This window comes from Nuphar pumila, chromosome 4 (assembly GCF_984573655.1).
Source record: "Nuphar pumila chromosome 4, dmNupPumi1.hap1.1, whole genome shotgun sequence".
Taxonomy (NCBI): domain Eukaryota; kingdom Viridiplantae; phylum Streptophyta; class Magnoliopsida; order Nymphaeales; family Nymphaeaceae; genus Nuphar; species Nuphar pumila.
The window spans coordinates 119,998,216-120,019,547 of record NC_143252.1 but is presented as its reverse complement, the minus strand read 5'-3'; the positions used below and the strand labels follow the sequence as shown (position 1 = coordinate 120,019,547).

Here is a 21,332-nt window from a genome sequence, read left to right as displayed (position 1 = left end):
AGGATTTAGGGCTAGGGATCTGTAAGTGTATAGTGGTCATTTTATATAAACCCTTCCAACGGAATGACCATCTTCTTGAACTAACGGCAGAATTGGTGGGGATTAGTTTGTAAAAACACTTAAAGCATGAACCAAGTTGCAAATCGTGAATAGGGCAAGGACCATTTTTCAGAAAACTCATTTAATTCAACATTTAACATTTGAATCCATCACATTCAATAAAACATCACATGTACTTATTCTGTGGTAGTCAAATATTTAAACCAACTTTTCACATTCTAATTCTCACTTATCCCCATCCAATTTCCAAATGTGGTTAATTTTATTAAAAATTGGGATTCACCACCACCACCATCACCACCACCACCACCACCACCAGGATGAGGCTCTTTACCTACGTCACCTTGACTGAAACGTTAAAAGTAATCGTACAAGTCTGGGTTGGGGAGTCTCCCTCCGGCGGGAGCGGATCAGGTCATGCTGAACATGAGCGTTTTTGCTCATGCTGACATCGTGGCCATCCGATTTGCATTTTAAAAATCTCAAAAGTCAACAAAACCACGTGGCATTCATCCAAAATGCAAACAGACGGCCACGATGTCTGCATGAGCAAAAATGCTCATGTTCAGTATGACGTGATCCGCTCCCCCCCGCCGCCCCACCACAACCTACCCATGAGATTTTGACTAGAGGGTGTTACGTCTTCTCCCCGGAACACGCACTGTAGCGCACTGTGGCTACAGTGCGTGTTCGGGGGGGGGGGGGGGGACATATAACCTCCACCGGATTTTGACACTTCCCGCCTGCCTGCCTAGTGCCTGCTTCATTCTTCTTCTTCTGCGACACACCTCTCTTTTCCTCTGTGGCCATGCTCAGAGCAGGGTCAGAAGTCCTCCTGTCGACGCCATGAAGACCGATCGGTCGAGTCCAAAACTCACGGTCTCTCTTCGCTACCAGAAGCCCCCCCTCACCAAGTTCCTGTAAGCCCCTCCTCCTCCTCCTTTTCCTCTTCGTTGGTTTCTTTTGTGGTGGATTCCTCGTCATGGTGAAGGGTTGGTTCTCTTCTATTCATTTTCTCTTCAATTGGTTTAGGACGCGGAGTGGGGCGTTCAATGATAGTGATCTCTTGGTCAACAAGGATGGGCTGCGTATCCTTCCCGAGGGTGGCTTGGATTCGGTATCTTCATTCTTTTCCCTCCTTTATCTCTCTCTTTTGTGGTTTTCGTTCTGGACTGAATTGGTCGTTGATCGAGATGGGTGGATAATTCGTGTTTTTTTCTTTTTTCATGGTTCTGTGGGGAAATTGATGACGATGGTATTTGCTGTTTTTGCTTGTTGCATAAGAATCTTTTCTCTTTCGTGTTCTTCTTTCTGGTAAATGTTACAACCTTTTGGGCGCGTCTTTATCATTAGAGGAAAAAAAAAACCAACTTCAGCTTGAAGTCTTTGTTCTGATCCTGATTCAGTGGTGGTTTGTGTGAGTGGCTTTGTGTGCATATATGATCTGAGTTGGGGCGTTGAGTTGGTATGCTGAAACCTGACCGTTTCTGTTACAGTTTATCCTAATTTTGTGGGTCTAGAAAAATTTTATGCATGCTTTTCTCAAAATTTCCCCTAAACAATGAGGAGAGATTGGAAGTTTCACATGTGAGTGTGGTTTGAAGATCTTGGGACGTATTGACTCTTTGAAAGACGACGGTTAAGAAACCCCCGTCGCGCCCTTTCGACCTCACGGTTCATCAAGGGAGAGGATGGATGGTACGAAAACTCCGATGGACAGGTTGTTAACAACCACCCCAGGGGCAAAAGACCCGGCTTCCCCAGTCATCAGAGTTAGGGGAATTGAGATTACCATAAATTATCCTAGGTGGTAACTTTCAGGTATTTCTACAGAAGTTGGATGCATCCATGGGCCACAAATGCCTTTGAGGATTTACTCTCTTGGTCATTGACCATCCCCTTAGGAGCGGACTCAGTCAGCCATTCGCGATAATAAGAAAAGCACTTGACATAATGGACCCCCGGATCGGTCTCGGTTGTTTCTACGTTTCGCGTCTGTGCGTACTTACAGGAGAGTTACATATCAAAACTTAAATAATATCCTGCTCATAATAGTTTTAGATTTACATTAGTTGTTGTTTTTGCCTATGATGTATGCTCTGTGTAGTATAGTGATAGTCATGATGGAATATTATATTAGACTTAAGTCTCTTATTTTCTAGTTATACCGTTGTTACTGTTACTGTTGCTGTTACTTTCACTGTACTAAATGAAATATTGCTTATCTCATGCATATCCTGCTACTTTCTACATTGTCTACTTGTGCACCCTACTAGTTTATCACAAAACTAACCCATTTTATAGGCAGGTGAGGAGTAGGACTTCACATGCGGTCGATGGCACGATGTAACATGGCTCAAGTTTCCTCTTCTTTCTGCTAGCATCCTGGCTCGGAGTTTTGGGATTTTGTTGGGTTTTTGGATTATGGAAAAAAAAACTGTTATTTGTTATACAACAACGACTATTGATAAATGATTGCTTTTGTTCCTTACTACTTTGAGAAATTGTTTGATGATTGGTCTTCGAGCTAACGTACCCAGAATTCATCCACTTGTTTTCCTTCTCTGGATTTCTTTCGCTGATGTTTCGAAATTTTAAAAAGGGGTTTGTTACTAATGTTATAATGTTTTCAAAATCATAAGTGGTAAATTTTGGGGGCGTTACAACTTGGTATCAGAGCCAGTTTAGAAAGAAGTGAAATCTTGACCATTGAGCATCCCATCGTGCTGTAAGTATGTATTAGATAGTTTATAACATGCTCATATTAAATTATATTGTTGTTTTTGTTTGTAGTACAGTTTGAAAGATGGGTCCGTTTGCTGGTTCTAGTGGTAGTCACGGTAGGGGCACGCGTAGGTTGCGTGGCCGTTCTGTAAGGGAGAGGGGTGGACATGAGATGTTCGGGGCTGGTTACTGGGCTAACCGCCCTCCTCTACCCATTTTTACGGATGATCAGGGCTTTCCCCTACCGATCGCCTACCAAATACCCTTGGCAGCAACGTGGGCTGAAGTTTATGCTCGAGAAGCTGGATTCGCGCCTTCGCATGTTCTGGTGCACCAGCAGGCACCACAAGAGTCAGCGAGAGATTATGTTCCCCAGAGATAGTAGAGAAGTGTGTATTCTGTGGGAACTCAGGGCACGCCATGAATGCCTGCCCCCGCAAGGCCGAGCACGACGACAAGATCACAATTCCGACTGCAAGCAAGCAGCCACCACCTCCAGCAGACCCAGTGGGCGGTGTATCACCCACATACATGCTTGCAACTGATTCGTCAAGTTATAGTCTTGACTCACCGGAATATACACTAGCGACGCCCCTCTACGGGTAGGAGACCTCCTATGAGGAGCCACCTCCCTTCACCCCTAAGCGCAGATTTAAGCGCACAGGCAATAAAAGAGAATATCTTAGGTAGTACTCTAGCCGTCCCTAAGGGGAGGTAGCACCTACCAAGTTTTGTTGGAGTCTGTTAACTCTTTTATCATTTCTGAATAGAATATTTTGGCTTGTGTACCAATACTGCTGGATTTGAAATAAATGACTTTCGTAATAAAGACCTATATTTTGCCTATATTTCATGCTTATGTCTTTCTTGTGCTTCTTCAATATATTGACTGTTAACCTTGGCTACTTTTCAAGGATGACGAGGAACTCAATCAACAACATGGCTGATGAGTTGTGCGAGCAGAGGGGATTCATGATGGATACCCTCAACTCCCTGGCAGAGGCGATTCGAAGCCAGGGTCGCCCACAACAGGATTCGGGTTCCCTTATTGGGAATACACCAACTGCTACTTACGAAAAATTCCTGAAGCTCGACCCTCCAACTTTCTCTGGAAAGGTTGACCCTGATATGGCGGAGAGTTGGATCAAAGAGGTGAAACGAGTGTTCCAAGTTCTGTCCGTTCCTGACGATAAGAAGACGATGTTCGGGTCCTTTCGACTTAAGGACGCGCTCGCGAATGGTGGGACTCTACTCGGGAAATGCAGTTCCCGGGTGCGGATGTGATTCCTTGGGAGGCCTTCCGGAGGGCTTTCCTCGGAAACTACTTCCCTCCTCATGTGAGGGAAAAGAAGGTGGAATTTCTGGAGCTGTGTCAAAGCGGCTTGAGTCTGGGTGAGTACATCGCCAAATTTCAGCGGTTGGAACGCTACTGTCCCAACCTATTCGGAGATGACCATGAGCGGTCTGGGAAGTTCATACGCGGACTAAAGGAAGGACTCAGGCATAGGGTTCTCACCAGCATGCCCGCAACTTTTTCCGCGGCAGTAGCAGCAACCACCCTACTGAACGAGGATTGGGAGCGTTCGAAGAGCACGCAGGCGAAGAAGCCACCTGCGATAGTTGGTGATCAGAAGAGGACCCATTCCAATGGCCCAGGGCAGAGGCCACCATTACCTGTGAAGACCGAAGGAGGGAAGAAATAGTTTCCTCCGGCAAAGCGTCAATGACAACAGGGCCATCCACCTGAAAAGAAGAAGTCATTTGTATATGTCTGACCCGATCCATTTATATAATGGATCGGGTCCAGACCCAATAAGTGTAGAATGTATATTAACTCTTTTTTAAAGGGTATTTTCGTACCCTAGTTTATACACTAATTGTATTAATAGAATGAGAGGGCAGTCACGATGGACTGACCCCCTTTTCTCTTGATATCTCTTTCTCTTTCTCCCTCTCTCTCTCTCCTCTCTCTGCCGATGACAGGACCATGCAGGGAATGACGAGCGTGCTTTCTCACATGGTATCAGAGCTATCATCTGGGAACGTAAGGCATCAGGTGCGTGAATCTGTGTGGTTGGCCTAAACGAGGCTGGTTGATCTCGGTCTGGATCTGCGTGGGCTGCATCGTTTCCTGTCCATCAACGTAAATCTGGGAACGTAAGGCATCAGCGTGAATCTGGAACGTAAGGCACAGGTTCCCTCTTTACTATTTCTGAAAAACTCGACTGAGGCATCAACGTGAATCAGGGAACGTAAGGCACAGGTGAGTGGATCTGTGTGGATCTAAAAGAGGCTGGTTGATGTCGGTTTCACGATAACAGGTTTCCTCTTTCCTATTTCTGAAACTCTTTCCTCTTTCCTATTTCTGAAACTCGATACCCTTTTCCTTTTCCTTTGAGATTCTACCATCGTGATTCTGTTTTTCATTTCAGATTACTGTGTTTTCCTTTTCTGTTAATCTGATTTTCTTTTGTTAATCCCAGTTGTTTTCTGTTTTCGTTGGCTCGAAAAGAAGTGTCTGCTAATCACTGTTGCTCTCTCTGTCGACATCTGTCAGCCGAGTATTCTCCTTTTCTGTTAATCTGATTTTCCTTTGTTAATCCCTGCTGTTTTCTGTTTTCGTTGGCTCTGAAAAGAAGTGTCTGCTGTTTTCTGTTTTCGTTGGCTCGAAAAGAAGTGTCTGCTAATCACTGTTGCTCTCTCTGTTGACATCTGTCAGCCGAGTATTCTCACTGGTCGAGTGCTCAAAGCAGTGTTTTGTTTTGTTTTTTTTATATACCTAAGTGTCAGTTCAATCAAATGGATTTTACTCATGGGAATTCATGCCTGTCCTCAAGTTTCCTCGGCCAACTAGTCTCTGAAAAACTGAATAATTGTAACTTCTTAACCTGGAAAAGACAGATCATCCCGTTTATAAAGAGTCAGGACCTCTCTGGTCATCTGGATGGATCGATTCCACCACCTCCAGAATTCCTTTCGCAAGAAAAAGCCGATGATAAAGGAGAACAATCTGTTGTTCTTCACAAGAATCCAGAATATGTTGCTTGGATGAAGAGGGATCAATCGTTAGTGGCGTATATTACCTCAACTCTTTCACAGGAGGTCCTTATTGCTCTTCCTGATGATTGTTCGACAAAGGAACTGTGGGATATGTTAGTTCAAACATATTCACAAATCTCTGAGGCAAGAATTATGTTTCTTAACCGAGAATTTCAGATGCTGAAGAAAGATTCCATGTCTATTATGGAATATCTGAATAAAATGAAAGGCATCACAGATCAGTTGGCTGTTGTTGGGTGTCTTGTCAGTGAAAAAGATAAAGTACAACAAACCTTGAGTGGATTGGGGCCAGATTATCATGTTATGACGACAACTTTACTATGTTTACCAGAACTTCCAAAGTTTGAAGATCTTCGTGCAAAACTGTTGCAATATGAGATGAATCTGAAAGGTTCCTCTGAAGCCTTTCATGGGAATTCCGGAACACAAGATGTGCTGGCTATGGGAATGAGTTATGGTCGAGGTAGAGGAAGTTCTTTTCGAGGAAAAGCAGGACAAGGGAGAAATAACTATGGAGGTCGTGGCATACTTCCAACACCCAATGTCCAGGGACAAAGACCCATTCCCACTTGTTTCCTATGCAACAAGAAAGGGCACATTAAAGCGAACTGTTGGTTTAATCCTCAAAACAAAGGGAAAGCTCCACAAGCAGAGGCTAGAAAGGATGGAGAAGTAAAAGAGTTGTTGTTGGCAGCCTTGGCAGGATTGAATATGAAACAAAATGACAAAGGAACTTGGTATGTCGACTCCGGAGCAGCTACTCATGTTACAGGTGATGTAGGTAAACTCTTGACTCTTACACCTTATGTTGGAAAGAATAGCATTGTCACAGGAGATGGATCACATCATGCCATCTCACATACTGGAAATGCCATTATACACATGTCAAAGTCCTCTCTTAAACTTCCAAGTGTCATCCATGCTCCTAATATTCAAAAGAACATTGTTTCTGTCTCAAAGCTTGTTGATGATGCAAATGCTTCAGTTGAATTTACTCCCTCTTCTGTTTATGTCAAGGATCTTCGCACGAGGAGGACATTCGCTGAAGGAAAACGATGGGGCAACATGTACATCTTCCAAGAAGATCCTTCCTTCATTCATCCCAACTATTCATCCTTGAAGCCTCACCAAGTCTTTGATTCTGATTTTTTATTTAATGTTTCTGAAAGTAATAAGCCAAGACTTTGGCATAGTCGTCTTGGCCATTGTGGTCGCCATTTTATTGAAAAACTTGTCATGAATAATCTTATTCCTAAGTCCAGTCTGAGTTCAGAAGTCGTTGATACGAAATGTTCTAGCTGTCATCTATGTAAGAGTCATGTCTTACCTTTTGCTTCCATTAATAAAAGAGCTTCAAGGCCATTTGAGGTCATTTGTTCAGATGTCTGGGGTCCTGCTCCAATTACTTCTTTTTCTGGCAGTAAATACTATCTTATTTTCGTTGATAGTTACTCACGTTATACTTGGATATTCTTTATGAAGCACAAATCAGAAGTTTTTGGATTGTTCCAGAAATTCCACTCTTTCGTTCAAAATCATTTCTCTACCAACATTCTTAATTTCCAGTGTGATGGAGGAGGTGAATTCTCCTCGAGTGATTTTGTTAATTTCCTTCAACATAATGGGATAAAGAGAAGAGTGTCTTGCCCTCATACACCTCAACAAAATGGGATTGCTGAGAGGAAGCATCGACATATTGTTGAGACTGCAATGAGCATGATGCACGGGAGCAATCTCCCTACATCATTATGGACTGAGGCCTTCCACTCCACAGTTCATGTGATAAATCGCTTGCCCATGAATATCTTAGAAAATAAGTCACCATACTTCTCTCTTTTTGGCATACAACCTGATTATCATGAATTACGTGTGTTTGGGTCTGTTTGTTATGTGCACATTGATAGCTCACTCAGGCACAAGTTCCAAGATAAAGCTTTGAAATGCAGGTTTATAGGATATGCCGAAGATTACAAAGGGTACAAGTGTTATGATCCCCTGAGTAAGCGTGTCAAAATATCAAGGAATGTTATTTTCGATGAAATGAACTTTGCTGATCAGGATAATAATTCAACTATGGTGGATACTGATAACTCAAGCTCCAGCATTGAGGTATACTACCCATGGTTAAATTCAGAACTCTTCTCCAATGGTACAGTAGAATGTCCAGAAAATTGCAGTCAGAATGAGCCACATGAGGATTCAGCCAATGAGACCCAAACGGAGGAAACTGTCACATATGACTTGGAGCCAACAAGGTATAAGGGTATTGTATACACTCGGCGAGAGAAAGAACCCTCATCCATTCCTTGTATGAACACGGATCCTTCTGGATCATCTGTTTCGCAGCAAATGGATATCAGAAGATCTTCACGGATTCGACATCCGCTTGACAGGTGGGTAAGTTATAAAAAATTTTCATTGGACTTTCAGCTATTCTTGACATCCATATGTAAAGAGGATGAGCCTCTTATGTTCTATCAAGCTGCGAGCTCTAGAAGATGGGTAGAAGCAATGAATGAAGAAATGGAGGCCTTACATGAATGTGGCACATGGGAGATTGTGCCTAGACCACTGAACAGAAATGTCGTTGGGTCAAAATGGGTGTACAAAATAAAATATAAACCAGATGGGAGCATCGAAAGGTACAAAGCTCAACTTGTAGCCAAGGGATTCACACAAGAGGAAGGCCAAGACTTTGATAAAACTTTTAGTCCTGTAGTTAAGATGGGGACCATTCGTATTGTGTTGAGTCTAGCCATTAAACATGGATGGACATTGAGCCAGCTGGATGTAAAAAATGCCTTTCTACACGGGGATTTAAAAGAAGAGGTCTACATGGAACAACCCACTGGATATGCAGAACGAGACGCCAAAAAATATGTATGCAAATTAAAGAGAGCACTCTATGGTTTGAAACAAGCTTCTCGTTCCTGGTTCGACAGTTTTTTTCTAGAAATACAACGGCATGGCTTCTCTCGGTCTCTTTTGGATCACTCATTATTTATTCACAATAAACAAGGAGTCACTACTCTTCTGTTGATATATGTTGATGACATCATTATCACAGGGAACTGTAAAAGTCACATTGAGCAGGTGAAGAAGTTATTAAATCAGAGATTTAAGATGAAAGATTTGGGAGAGCTGCGATATTTTCTTGGGGTAGAAGTTGATAACAGAAATGATACCCTTATCCTTACTCAACACAAATATACGTTGGACATTCTCGGCAGAGCAGGCATGACAGATTGTAAGCCGTTAACCACTCCAAGTGTCATTCATCATAAATTGAGGTCACAGGAAGGGGATATATATGAAGATCCCACTAAGTATCGCAGCTTAGTTGGCATGTTGCAATACCTGACCTTTACTAGACCTGACATAGTATATTCGGTTAATCAAGTATCCCAGTTTATGCATGAACCTCGTATGTCACATATGGAGGCAGTCAAACATATACTTCGTTACCTGAAGGGTACAGTTGGTGATGGGTTGGTATACAAGAAAAGAGAATTAGATCCAGGCGGGGACCATGAGATCGTCACTTATGCTGATGCTGATTGGGCAGGTGATCCAGACGAACGACGATCAGTATCCGGTTATTGCAGCTTCATTGGGCCAAACTTGGTATCCTGGAGCAGTAGAAAACAAAAGGCTGTTGCTAGATTAAGCACCGAGGCTGAATACAGATCGATGGCCACTGCCACGGCCGAGGGCACATGGATTAGACATCTCCTGACAGAAATGGGAGAACCGATTGCTCGGTCACTGTTGTTGTGTGACAATCAAAGTGCCATCAACATGTCATTCAATCCCATCCACCATAGTCGAGCAAAGCACATTGAAATAGATCAACATTTTATTAGGAAAAAGGTTGAAGACAAGGAGATTGAGCCTATGTATGTGCCAACTGAAGAACAGGTTGCTGACATCCTCACTAAAGGCTTGACAAAGGATAGATTTTGGTTTATGAAGAACAAGTTGTTCATGGTCCAACACCATGCACAACTTGAGGGAGGGTGAAAAGAAGAAGTCATTTGTATATGTCTGACCCGATCCATTTATATAATGGATCGGGTCCAGACCCAATAAGTGTAGAATATATATTAACTCTTTTTTAAAGGGTATTTTCGTACCCTAGTTTATACACTAATTGTATTAATAGAATGAGAGGGCAGTCACGATGGACTGACCCCCTTTTCTCTTGATATCTCTTTCTCTTTCTCCCTCTCTCTCTCTCTCTCCTCTCTCTGCCGATGACAGGACCATGCAGGGAATGACGAGCGTGCTTTCTCACACCACCGCCCAGGCAGCCTTCTGGAGATAGCTGCCCCAAGTGCAAGAGGCCCCACGATGGACAATCTTGCCTGCGGGACACAGGCGGATGCCTGTATTGTGGCAAGATGGGCCATTACATGCACGACTGTCGCAAGAAGGCGGCTGATGACCTCAAGCGATCTGGTGGCGTACCTCAGCAACAGCAGACACGGTCAAGTGGAGTCAAGAAAGAGCCAGGTCGAGTCTACGCAGCCACGGTCGAGCAATTGAGTAAGGGGAATCTCGTCCAAGGTACCATTCTTGTTGTTGGTTAAGCAACTTTTGTACTCTTTGATTGTGGTGCCACACACTCATTTGTTTCGGTAAAATTCGTAGAACAATTGCATATAACTGTAATAGCTCTTGACAATGCGTTAGACGTGTATAACCCTATTGGGAAGAACACAATTTGCACCACTTATATACCTGAGTTGGACGTAGTTGTTGTTAGAAAAATAATACATATATGTAATATACTTGTAATCTGTCTTTTATTTATTTCTGTAATTTTTTATTTTTATAGTTTTTAGTCTTTTTTGTCTTTTTTGTACAACCTTTTCTGTACAACAATCATTAATTGACTGTAATTGACTGTTGTACCTGCTGACTGTTAGTCTTTTCTGTACAGCCTTTTCTGTTGTACCTGCTGACACAATAAGTAAGAGTCATTGGGTTGTTTCCAACGGCTCTAATTAGAGTCGTTGGGGACAACCCAACGACTCTTCAACCTTGTATGGTGGCTATAAATAAGGGCAATACAACCCATTGTAATATATATTTCTAAGAGGCTTTTCACCCTCAAGTCAATACAAAATATAAGTTCATTTGATGCATTTTGTTTACATTTGTGCCACATAGCACTTGAAGTGATATTTTGTTATAGCCTATGTTGTGAATGTTTTATCAAGTTATTTGTAAACTTGATTATCTGTGAGACTTTTTTCATGGTATCAAAGCTTGGTGTATGATCAATCGTGCATTGGTGGGCTGCCTCGTAAAGCGTGCTTGCTCTCTTTCGTGGTGGTGGATCGTTGTTATCTCTTGATTTATCATGGGTGAATTTTTCTCACACAATACAAGCAACTCCAACTTTATTCCGCCATTCAAACTTGAAGGAAGCAACTACAACATTTGGGTGGGACATTTGGAGACTTTTATAAAGGGACAAGGTTTGTGGGGATTCGTAAGAGGTACTATTCTTGAACCTACTCCCAAAATTACTTTAGGTGAAAATGGTGTTGAGACTAGCCTTGAAGAAAGAAACAAAGCCTTGGAAGAATACTACAAAAAGTTGGATGAATGGGAAATGAAAAACGCCAAGATTCTTTCATGGATGCTAAGTGGAGTTGATACAAAAATTGCCTCAAACCTTTTATGTTACAAAAAGACAAATGAAGCATGGGAATATCTTAGATGTATGTTTACCGAAAAAGATATGACTCACAAATATTACCTCCAAGAAAAAGTTAGAAATATTAAACAAAGAGATAAAAAGGTAAGAGATTACTTCATGGAGTTATATTTCATTTGGACCCAACTTGCTCAATTTGAACCCAAATGAGAAGGAAAGTGTATAGAAATGCGAAGAGTCCAAGTTGAAGAAGATAAACTCTTCGCTTTTCTCTATGGTTTGAGACCCGAGTTTGAACAAACAAGGGCCTCTTTGCTATCATCCTCATCTCCTCCTCCTATTCATGAGATTCTCACTAAACTTAGTGGAGAAGAAACTAGGCTAAACATGAGTAAAAATGTTAGTGTGCTCGCTACCTCTAGCAATGGTCAAGAAGAGGATTGCGCACTTGCCGCATCAAAAACAGGACATTATATCAAGCCATATAAACCTCCTCATTTTGGTAAGAATAGAGGAGAATAAAAAATCATTTGCCATAACTATAATGAACTTGGTCATATTAGGCCTCAATGTCCTAGATACAAATATAGGCCTCAAGAAAAACGTGTTGCTACTGCACCATCGAAACAAGATGAAGATACTCTGAATCTCAAAGACCTCACCAAATCATTATCTCAACTGACGGAGGCATTGCAACCACTGCTTAAAGGATCTACCTCAGGAGCGGCCATTGCATCCTCTTCTACTCTTGGTATGTGTTCTTGGCTTCTTGACTCAGGAGCTTCTTTTCATATGACCCCACATAAGACTATATTATCCGAATGTCACCTAATTCAAATGCATCATTTGTTTCTACTGCCGATGGCACTTCCTTGGAAATAGAGGGTGTTGGAATTTTTAAAAATGACTTGTCAAAACATAACAAATTTTATATCTCAAAAATAAGACTTATACTAAAACTTCATCTTAACCTACTTTCACCTAGCATCTTCTATGTCCCATGTCAACATGACATGACACCAACCATGACCAGACGCTTGCTCACACAAATATACTTGTTTCAAATATTAATTATAATGACTTAGCATTGATCTTCAAGAATATACACTTTTTAAGGTGCCATTTGAGTTTTGCTTCTTTTTTATTGCAAATTTGAGTATACGTGAGCCAAGTCCTTGCCTAGATTTACAGAAAATTTGTCATAGCAATTGCGGCATTAATGTCTTGTAGTTATGTCATGTTCATTTGACATACATGCACATGTACACGCACAAAACTACAATAGATGGCTCCATATTACAAATGATGGTCTCTCTCCAACACCATTACAACATCAATTTGTCAAAAATTGTCAGAAAAGGATGATCACAGCTAATTCCTGGCGCCATTTGGGTTTGGTACTAGGAGCAACCACTTCAAATGTCCTTGGAAATGATGGGCCTTGGGTTTTAAATCTTTTTTGGAGCCTACTATTTGGCATTTTCTTAGTTCAATGAGTCTGGAAAACGAGCACTGCATATGAGCAGTGATGCCAAACCCATACTGGAAATCCATCCATGTTAGCTATATATATATATATATATATATATATATATATATATATATATATATATGTGTGTGTGTGTGTGTGTGTGTGTGTGTGTGTGTGTGTGTTTCTTATTATGCTTTTGAATTGAACAATGTTTGATTTGAGGAATTATGTAACAGCCCTCTTAATAGTAAAAATGTTTACTGGGACATGACCATGATCTTCATGGCATTATGGTTCCATTTCTTTATCATATTTTTTACTGATACTCATAGTTTTTGGCTCTAATCCATGTTTTTTAACTCTTTTGTTGTGTTTACTGTATGTACAGCCAGTACCTATACAGCCATTGGATGTCCAATTCACGTTAGCTGATATTGACACTATCAAGGTGATTGGAAAGGGTGAAGGAGGCATCGTTCAACTTGTACGCCACAAGTGGACTGGACAGTTTTTCGCTTTGAAGGTTCTGTTTATTCTTCAACTCTTTTTGTTTACTTATACATGAAATCACATTACTCAAAAACATTTATAGGCTAAGTTCTGCAATGATATTTTTTGTTTCAGTTCCCTGCAAAGGTGTTCAGAAAGTCTTTTCCCACACTTAAATCTTTGTTAGACATGGTGCACATTCTAGAACACATGTTGAAGGTTGCTATTGCTATGAGTGCCACTCTTTAAAGACGTCAAGATGGATAAATGGTGCACAAGCAAGTGCTTAATTTTTATTTATATATCGAAATGATGCCGAATAATAGGTTTTATATTTTTATCATATTCACTAGTGTTATTCTCAGTAATTTCTCATAGAGGGTTTTTCTTGGAGTTTTTTTAAAAAGTGGTTTTCTCAGGAAAGTCTCAAGAAAATCTCAGAAGATTTAAAAATAGAAAAATAAATAATAATAATAAAGATAAGAAAATAATAGGTTATGTATTTTTTTTCATTGAAACAAGTTTTAAAAGTTTTTAAAATACAAAGGCGATAAAAAATGGAAAAACTAAGCTTAAAATATATAATTTTTTTTTCAAAAAAATTGCATAAATATCATGATATTTCATATTCTAGCAATATTTTGAAAATATCTCGATATCTTGCTGATATTATCGGCTTACATTAACATGGAGATAATTATTTTCAAAATATCAGCAATGTCGGTGACTGATTTTTGTTAATACTCTACTGGCTTGACACCCAAAATCCTGTCGAAAGCCAAGTTTTGTGTTTAAACCCATTTCCAGACCAAAAACTAGGTTTTGGTGTCATTTGGACGATGCAAGCATGGTTTAGGAGAAACAACAGGCCCTCAAGTTTTTCAACCTGGTTTAGCAGGGGGCTTTAATGAAACCAAATGTGGAAGAATATTTCCACTTGAGTCACCATGAGCACAATGAACACATGATGATGCTTCCCACAAGACCAAGAGTACTATGGCTCTGGTACCATGTAATGAAATAGCGGAAAAATATAAAACCAATGCCACTAAGGGCTTACAAGATCACAATCACAATGTGCACAAGCACAAGTCCACTAAAGGGACAATATAATAGCCAACAAAGGGCAACACAAGAGGATAAAAAATGTATTCAATTTATTGAACAAATGTTTTAGTAAAAAGCATGAAGGAATAGAGGGAAAACACTCCTATTTATACAGCAAAAAAGGAGAGAGTGAGGGGCCATTGGGGGCTCCCAAATAGAGACATTAACATCTCTATGGTCTTATGACCATAGAGCTCTCAATGGCCTTATTTATTACAAAACAATTATAAAAATAAAATAAAGATAAATAATTGTTTTCTAAAATAATTATTTATTATACATGTAAAAAGACAAAAATGCCCCTAATGGGCATTAGTTATTATAAAACTGAATATATATATTCATACATATATTTTAACATGTGACTCCCATGTTTTTAAGCAGACTCCACAACCATACAATTTCAGTGATAGTGGTTGTCATTGCCCTATATTCAGCTTTAGTGGAAGACAGTGACACCTTCTGTTGTTTCTTACATCTCCATGATATCCTCGAATCGTCAAGAAAAATACAATATTATGTGGTAAAAATACAATCATTTGGGTTATCACCCCAATCAGAGTCAGTAGAAGCAATTAAACTAGGAGATGAAGAAGATGATAAGAAAAACCCTTTTGTCACTGTCTCCTTCAGATATCTGACCATGCACATGTCAGCTGCCATGTGAACAACGGTAGGTGCGGTGGTAGGTGCATGTTGAAATTGACTTGCACTGTGAATCATATGTGATATATCTGGCCTAGTGATAAATAAATATGTAAGAGACCCAATCAACTGACGATAAGGAGTAGGATCTTCTAAAGGAGTTCCATCATTGAACCTCATCTTTGCGTTGATCACCTCTGGAGTATCCACCTTTTCGTCACTTAGTCTAGATTTTTCAATTATATCTGATGCAAGTTTTATCTGGGTGAGCACATACACTCTAGGAGAATATGCAACTTCAATACCTAAAAAATACCTTAGAAATCCAAGGTTAGACATATCAAAGTTTCTTTTAAGAACATTTTTAATTGATTCAGTGCCTTTCTTATCACTTCAGTAATAATCATTATCATCAACATATAATAACAAAATAGTTATATTGCTTCCTATATTTCTAACAAAATGAGCAGTGTCAATATAACAAGAAACAAATCTACTATCAATAACAATTTTACTAAAACGGCCGTACCAAACCTTTGGAGCTTGCTTAAGACCATAAAGAGCCTTTTTAAGTTTAAGAACTTTTCCTTTCTTAATATCAAACCCAGGCGGATGATCCATATAGACTTCTTCACAAAGATCACCATTTAGAAAATATTTTTTGACATCTAATTGGTAAATAGGTCATTGTTTGATGGATGCTAAAGCAATTAAGGTCTTAACACTAGTCATCCTAGCAACATGGGAAAAGGTTTTATGATAATCAATATCATACTCCAACAAATATCCCTTTGTAACTAGATTAACTTTATATCTTTATAAAGACCCATCACTTTTAGTCTTTACTTTATAAACCCATCAACACCCAATAGCCTTTTTTCTTAATGATAGATTTACTTTTTCCCATATGTTGGCTTTGCTAAGAGCTTCTAATTCTAATTTCATAGCATCTATCTAATGTGAATGTTGTTTGGCTTCATGGAAGTTAGAGGGTTCATGATAGGCATGGGGAATCATCAAACAAACCCTATATCTCGGGAAAAAATATTCGTAGGGCACAAACCTTTGAGGAGACCTAGAAATCTTAGGAGTTTTTCTAGGTAAAGATTTATCTAGATCTTCTAATGAAAGATTTTGTGAATAAGTTTCAAAAGCATTTTGATGACTTTCCCCTTCACACCGGGTATACACACGAACTTCATTGGAGTTCTCATTTTGGGAGTTATCTTGATCAAATGAATTATCCCTATCAATATCAAGAGAGATACTCTCATCACCATAATCAATTGATGTATCAAAATTATTTTAGGTAATAAGTTAAAAAGAAATGAGTAATCAACTTCCTCCTTAGGTTCATTTTTATCTTCTAGAAATGTCACATTTCTTGAAATATTAAGTTTGTTGTTTTTGAAATTATAACATCTATATCTTTTTTTATTTTTACCATACCCTATGAAAGCACATTCAAGAGATTTTGGTGAAAGTTTATCTTTTTCTTGAAAAAAAATAAAACATTTGCACCCAAAAACTCTTATTCTTTTGAAAACTAGGGATATTTGAAATATTTTTTCAAAGGGTGAAATATTTTTTAGAGAAGAAGATGGCATTCTATTTATAAGATATATAGCGGTAAGCGCGACTTCAGCCCAAAAACATTTTGGAACATTTTTTGAAATAAGAAGTGTTCTAGTTATTTCAATAATGTGCCTATGTTTCCTTTTTGCAAGACCATTTTGTTGAAGAGTTTTTGAGCAAGATCTTTGGTGCATAATTTCATTTTGTCTAAAATAATTTTGAAATTCATTTGACATATATTCACCACCTGAATCAGATCTAAAAATAAATATATTAGTTTGAAATTGATTTTTGATAAGAACATTAAATTTTTTAAAGATTGAAAAAACATCGGATTTGAACCTAAGGAATTACACCCAAGTGAACCTAGTATAGTCATTAACAAAAATAACATAGTAGCAATAACCTCCCTTTGACATGACTGGTGCCGGTCCCTATACATCCGAATGCACCAACTCAAAGGTTTTTTTTTTTAAACAAAGTTACTATTAGGAAAAGTAGAAGAATGCATTTTGCCAAGAATACAATCATTGCAAGTAAATTACTTTTCATTACAAAATTTTTTCAAAAATGAAAAGAGATACAATTTAGAGGCACTTTGATGCCCAAGTCTTTTTTGCCAAGTGATAACATCCTTAGATTAAATAAGATTACAATAAGATTTGGAAGGTAGGTGAATATGATTACAAAATCTATATATTAGAGGTCCCCTCTCCTATGATAACAGGCCTTGCCCAATCAACTTTCCGGATCAGAGATCCTATAGAGAGCAATCCGTAGGTGAAAAAGAGACTCTACAACCATGATCAGATATTTGAGAAACCGAAAAAAGATTTAAGTTAAGTTTTGAAATAATGCTAATTTTTGGAACAAAAAATTCTTTTGATTTGCTCAAAACTTTTTCAAGGTTTCCTATTCTTTTAGCATCTAAGGATGTACCATCGACGGTAGAAACAAAGGATTTAAAAGAGTTGGTGCTTTGTTCGAATAAAAGGTGGGCATTCAGAGTATTATGGAAAGAAGCACCCAAGTGAAGAATCCAAGAAGACATACCTGGAGGTGATGAGAACGAAGGTTGTAAGTATTGTATCGTAACCCGTATTGGTCGAGTCCAAAATAAGATACGTATCATATCACATTGTAAAAAATCGTAATTTTTTTTTAAAAAATTTTAAAACTTCTAAAAAAATTATCAAAAAATAGCAAAAATTTTAAAAAATCATCACACACGAAACAATGATGAAATGCATAAAATGCAACCATAAAATCACATATGAAGCATTCATATCTCTATGAGATGCATAAGACATCATCAAACATCAACTATTTTACAAGAACAATGCAAACTATTAAGTATATTGTAATTAAGAACATGCCACAAGACTTATACATTCATATTACATAAACAAAAATATTATGACAATAGTTGCACTCGATTTTCAGTCGGTTTACACTAATTACTTGAGTGCCCCATTGCCATTTTGGATCATCTGATACCATCTTTGTTGGAAGAGTATGGAGGATGATTTCTACCTTGATATAAATCTCTAATTTTTGCGGATCCAACTTTGTGATTAGTTGGTGGGGGTTGCAGGGGGCAGCCCCCCCCAAGGCAGAATTTTTGTGGTGTAATTATACTCATAATAAATTTTTTTACCTTAACCCACTTCGTTGAGTGGAAAAATGGTGAAAATGCACTTTTACTTTAGCAATCTGCGAAACCCCTCTCCTTTGTGCACATATCGGCCCCCAAATCACTCTCACAAGTCATAGGATGCATGAATATCTCTCTAATGGCTTATACACAAATGAGGAAGTTAACCCTTACGATTCAGCAGTTTTTTAAGTGTGCTGACCCCGTATCGTACGATACACCCCGTATCGTACGATACACCCCGTATCGTACGATACACCCCGTATCGTACGATACACCCCGTATCGTACGATACACCCCGTATCGTACGATACACCCCGTATCGTACGATACTGATACGATATGCACTCATATTGCGATACGAGTGCGTATCGTATCAATATTTTTCATAGTAGCGATACATATTGTACGATACAGTACGATACATACAACATTGATGAGATTGCGGTGCCAAAAGTAGATGGAGTAGAGTTGTTGTTCTTCATAAATTGTCGGAGAGTTTCTGTAAGTTGAGCAATGGAAACTTTAATATCTTCATCCCTATTTGATTCTTCATTTGCTTTGAATGTCTTCTCTCCAATGGAAGCTACTTTTCACTTAAGCTTAGGACAATCGGGTTTGATATGTCCTTGTAATGAAACAAGGTACAATAGAACAATAGGGAAACAAACACAATGCCAACAAAGGGCTTTAATAAACTCACTTAAAGATGGTCACTAATGGACCAAATACAATCTCAAAAGCGATAAAAATACCAAACAGCACAAGAGGCATACAAGCCTATAAGATGGGAAAAAACTCTAGAGAAAACCCTCACTTGCTTCTAAAAGCATCGAGGAATAACAAGGGAGTGAGGCTCTCCAACACATGGGAGGCAGTCCAACTCTTTGGACTGCCTTCCAACAGTCATTATTATGACTGTTGGGTGGCAGTCCAACGTCTAGTTGGACTGCTGCTCAACAGTCATATTTTGACTGTTGTGCCTAAGCTGTATGACAGTTTATTTATTTATTATAATGTTAAATTACATTTCAGTCCCTAGTGGACTGTACTATATGATAAAAGACAAAAATACCCTTATTGGGTATTTGGATACAATTTTATTTTTAACACTTCTCAAACTTATGGGGAAATCACCGAAAGTTTGCTAAGAAGATACAAAAATTGAGGTAGTGGAAGAGCTTTGGTGAAGATGTCTGCAATCTGAAATTCGGACTGGACATATGGCAATGTAATGGTCTCCTTCAAATATTCTTCGCGAACATAGTGACAATCCATCTCAATGTGTTTTGTTCGCTCGTGAAATGTGTGATTGCTGGCTATATAGATGACACTTTTATTATCACAGCATAGCTTTGAAGGTTCTGAGACATCAACACCCATATCGGAAAGTAGTGCTCTCATCCACACAACTTCAGTGGTTGTGGTAGCCATTGCCCTGTACTCAGCTTTCGTAGAGGATAAAGACACTTTCTGTTGTTTTTTGCATCGCCAAGAAATGAGAGAATCACCTAAAAATACACAAAAGCCAGTAGTTGAGTGACGGTTATTGGGATCTCCTCCCCAGTCAAAATCGGTGTAAGAAATAAGACTTAAAGATGAGGAAGAGGATAAGAATAGTCCTTTAGATATAGTTTTCTTGATATATCGAACTATTCTTAATACTGCACTCATGTGGACGGTTGTGGGCGCATGTTGAAATTGACTTGCAGAATGTACGACATGCGCAATATCTGGCCTTGTAATGGACAAATACATCAACGATCCAATAAGTTGTCGATAAGGGGTTGGATCATCTAATAATACTCCATCTTCAGCTCGCATTTTCGCATTTATTACTTCAGGAGTATCAGCATATTTTGTGTCCGTGATTCCTGAACGCTCAACAATATCAACTGCAAACTTGATTTGAGATAAAATATATCCTCTTGGTGAGTAGGCTACTTCAATTCCTAAAAAGTATCTCAAAAAACCAAGATCAGTCATATCAAAATATTTTTTAAGCAAAATTTTAATATCTTTAATTTTCTTTTGATCATTCCCTGTGATGATCATATCATCAACATACAAAAGAAGAATGATCAATGAGGTACCTGTAGATCTCACAAAAAGAGCAGTGTCAGTGTAACAAGATTTAAATCCAAGTTTTAATATTGTACCACTGAACCGATCATACCATGCTTTAGGGGCTTGTTTAAGCCCGTATAGGGCTTTTTGAAGACGAAGGACCATGCCTTTTTCAATAGACAGACCAGGGGGAGGATGCATATATACTTCTTCATTTAAGTTTCCGTTCAAAAATGCATTTTTAACATTTAATTGATATATCGGCCATTTTCGAATGGATGCTATAGCAACTAAAGTTCTAACTGTAGTCATACGAGCTACTGGGGCAAAGGTTTCTTCATAATCTATACCATGGTTGCCAGTTGAGGAAGCGGGAGCGGGAAGCGATATGGGAAGCGGGAGCGGGAAGCGAGGCACTTTCAAAATTTTAGGAAGCGGGGAAGCGTGGGACCACTTAGGAGCGATTCGGGAAGTGTCTCGGAAGCGACCTAGGAAGCGTCTCGGAAGCGACCTAGGAAGCGTCTCGGAAGCGAGGGGGAAGCGAAAAAAATAAAAATAAAAAATAAAAAATACAAAAAATTTGAAAAAAACAGGGAAGCATGAGGGAAGCGTGGGGGAAGCGAGGGGGAAGCGTGATGGGAAGCGCGCTTCCCATTAAAGGGAAGCGCGTCCCCCATTAAAGGGAAACGCGTCCCCCATTAAAGGGAAACACGCTTCCCAAAAAAGGGGGACGCTTCCCCCCACGCTTCGGAAGCGCGAGGTTTCGCGCTTCCGAAGCGCGCTTCGGGGAAGCACGCTTCCCCTTTTAGCTAGGC

The 21,332-nt window shown here is 39.3% G+C and overlaps 1 pseudogene across 1 annotated transcript in view; it reads left to right on the top strand.

Annotated features, from left to right (window-relative positions):
* Positions 1-811: 811 nt before the first annotated feature.
* The window catches only part of LOC149840817 (mitogen-activated protein kinase kinase SIPKK-like), a 111,946-nt pseudogene continuing 91,425 nt past the window's right edge, over positions 812-21,332 (top strand). Inside the window, exons 1-3 of the transcript XR_016431404.1 lie at positions 812-980; positions 1,093-1,177; positions 13,369-13,503. The product of XR_016431404.1 is annotated as a mitogen-activated protein kinase kinase SIPKK-like (transcript). The remainder of the gene's footprint in view (positions 981-1,092; positions 1,178-13,368; positions 13,504-21,332) is intronic.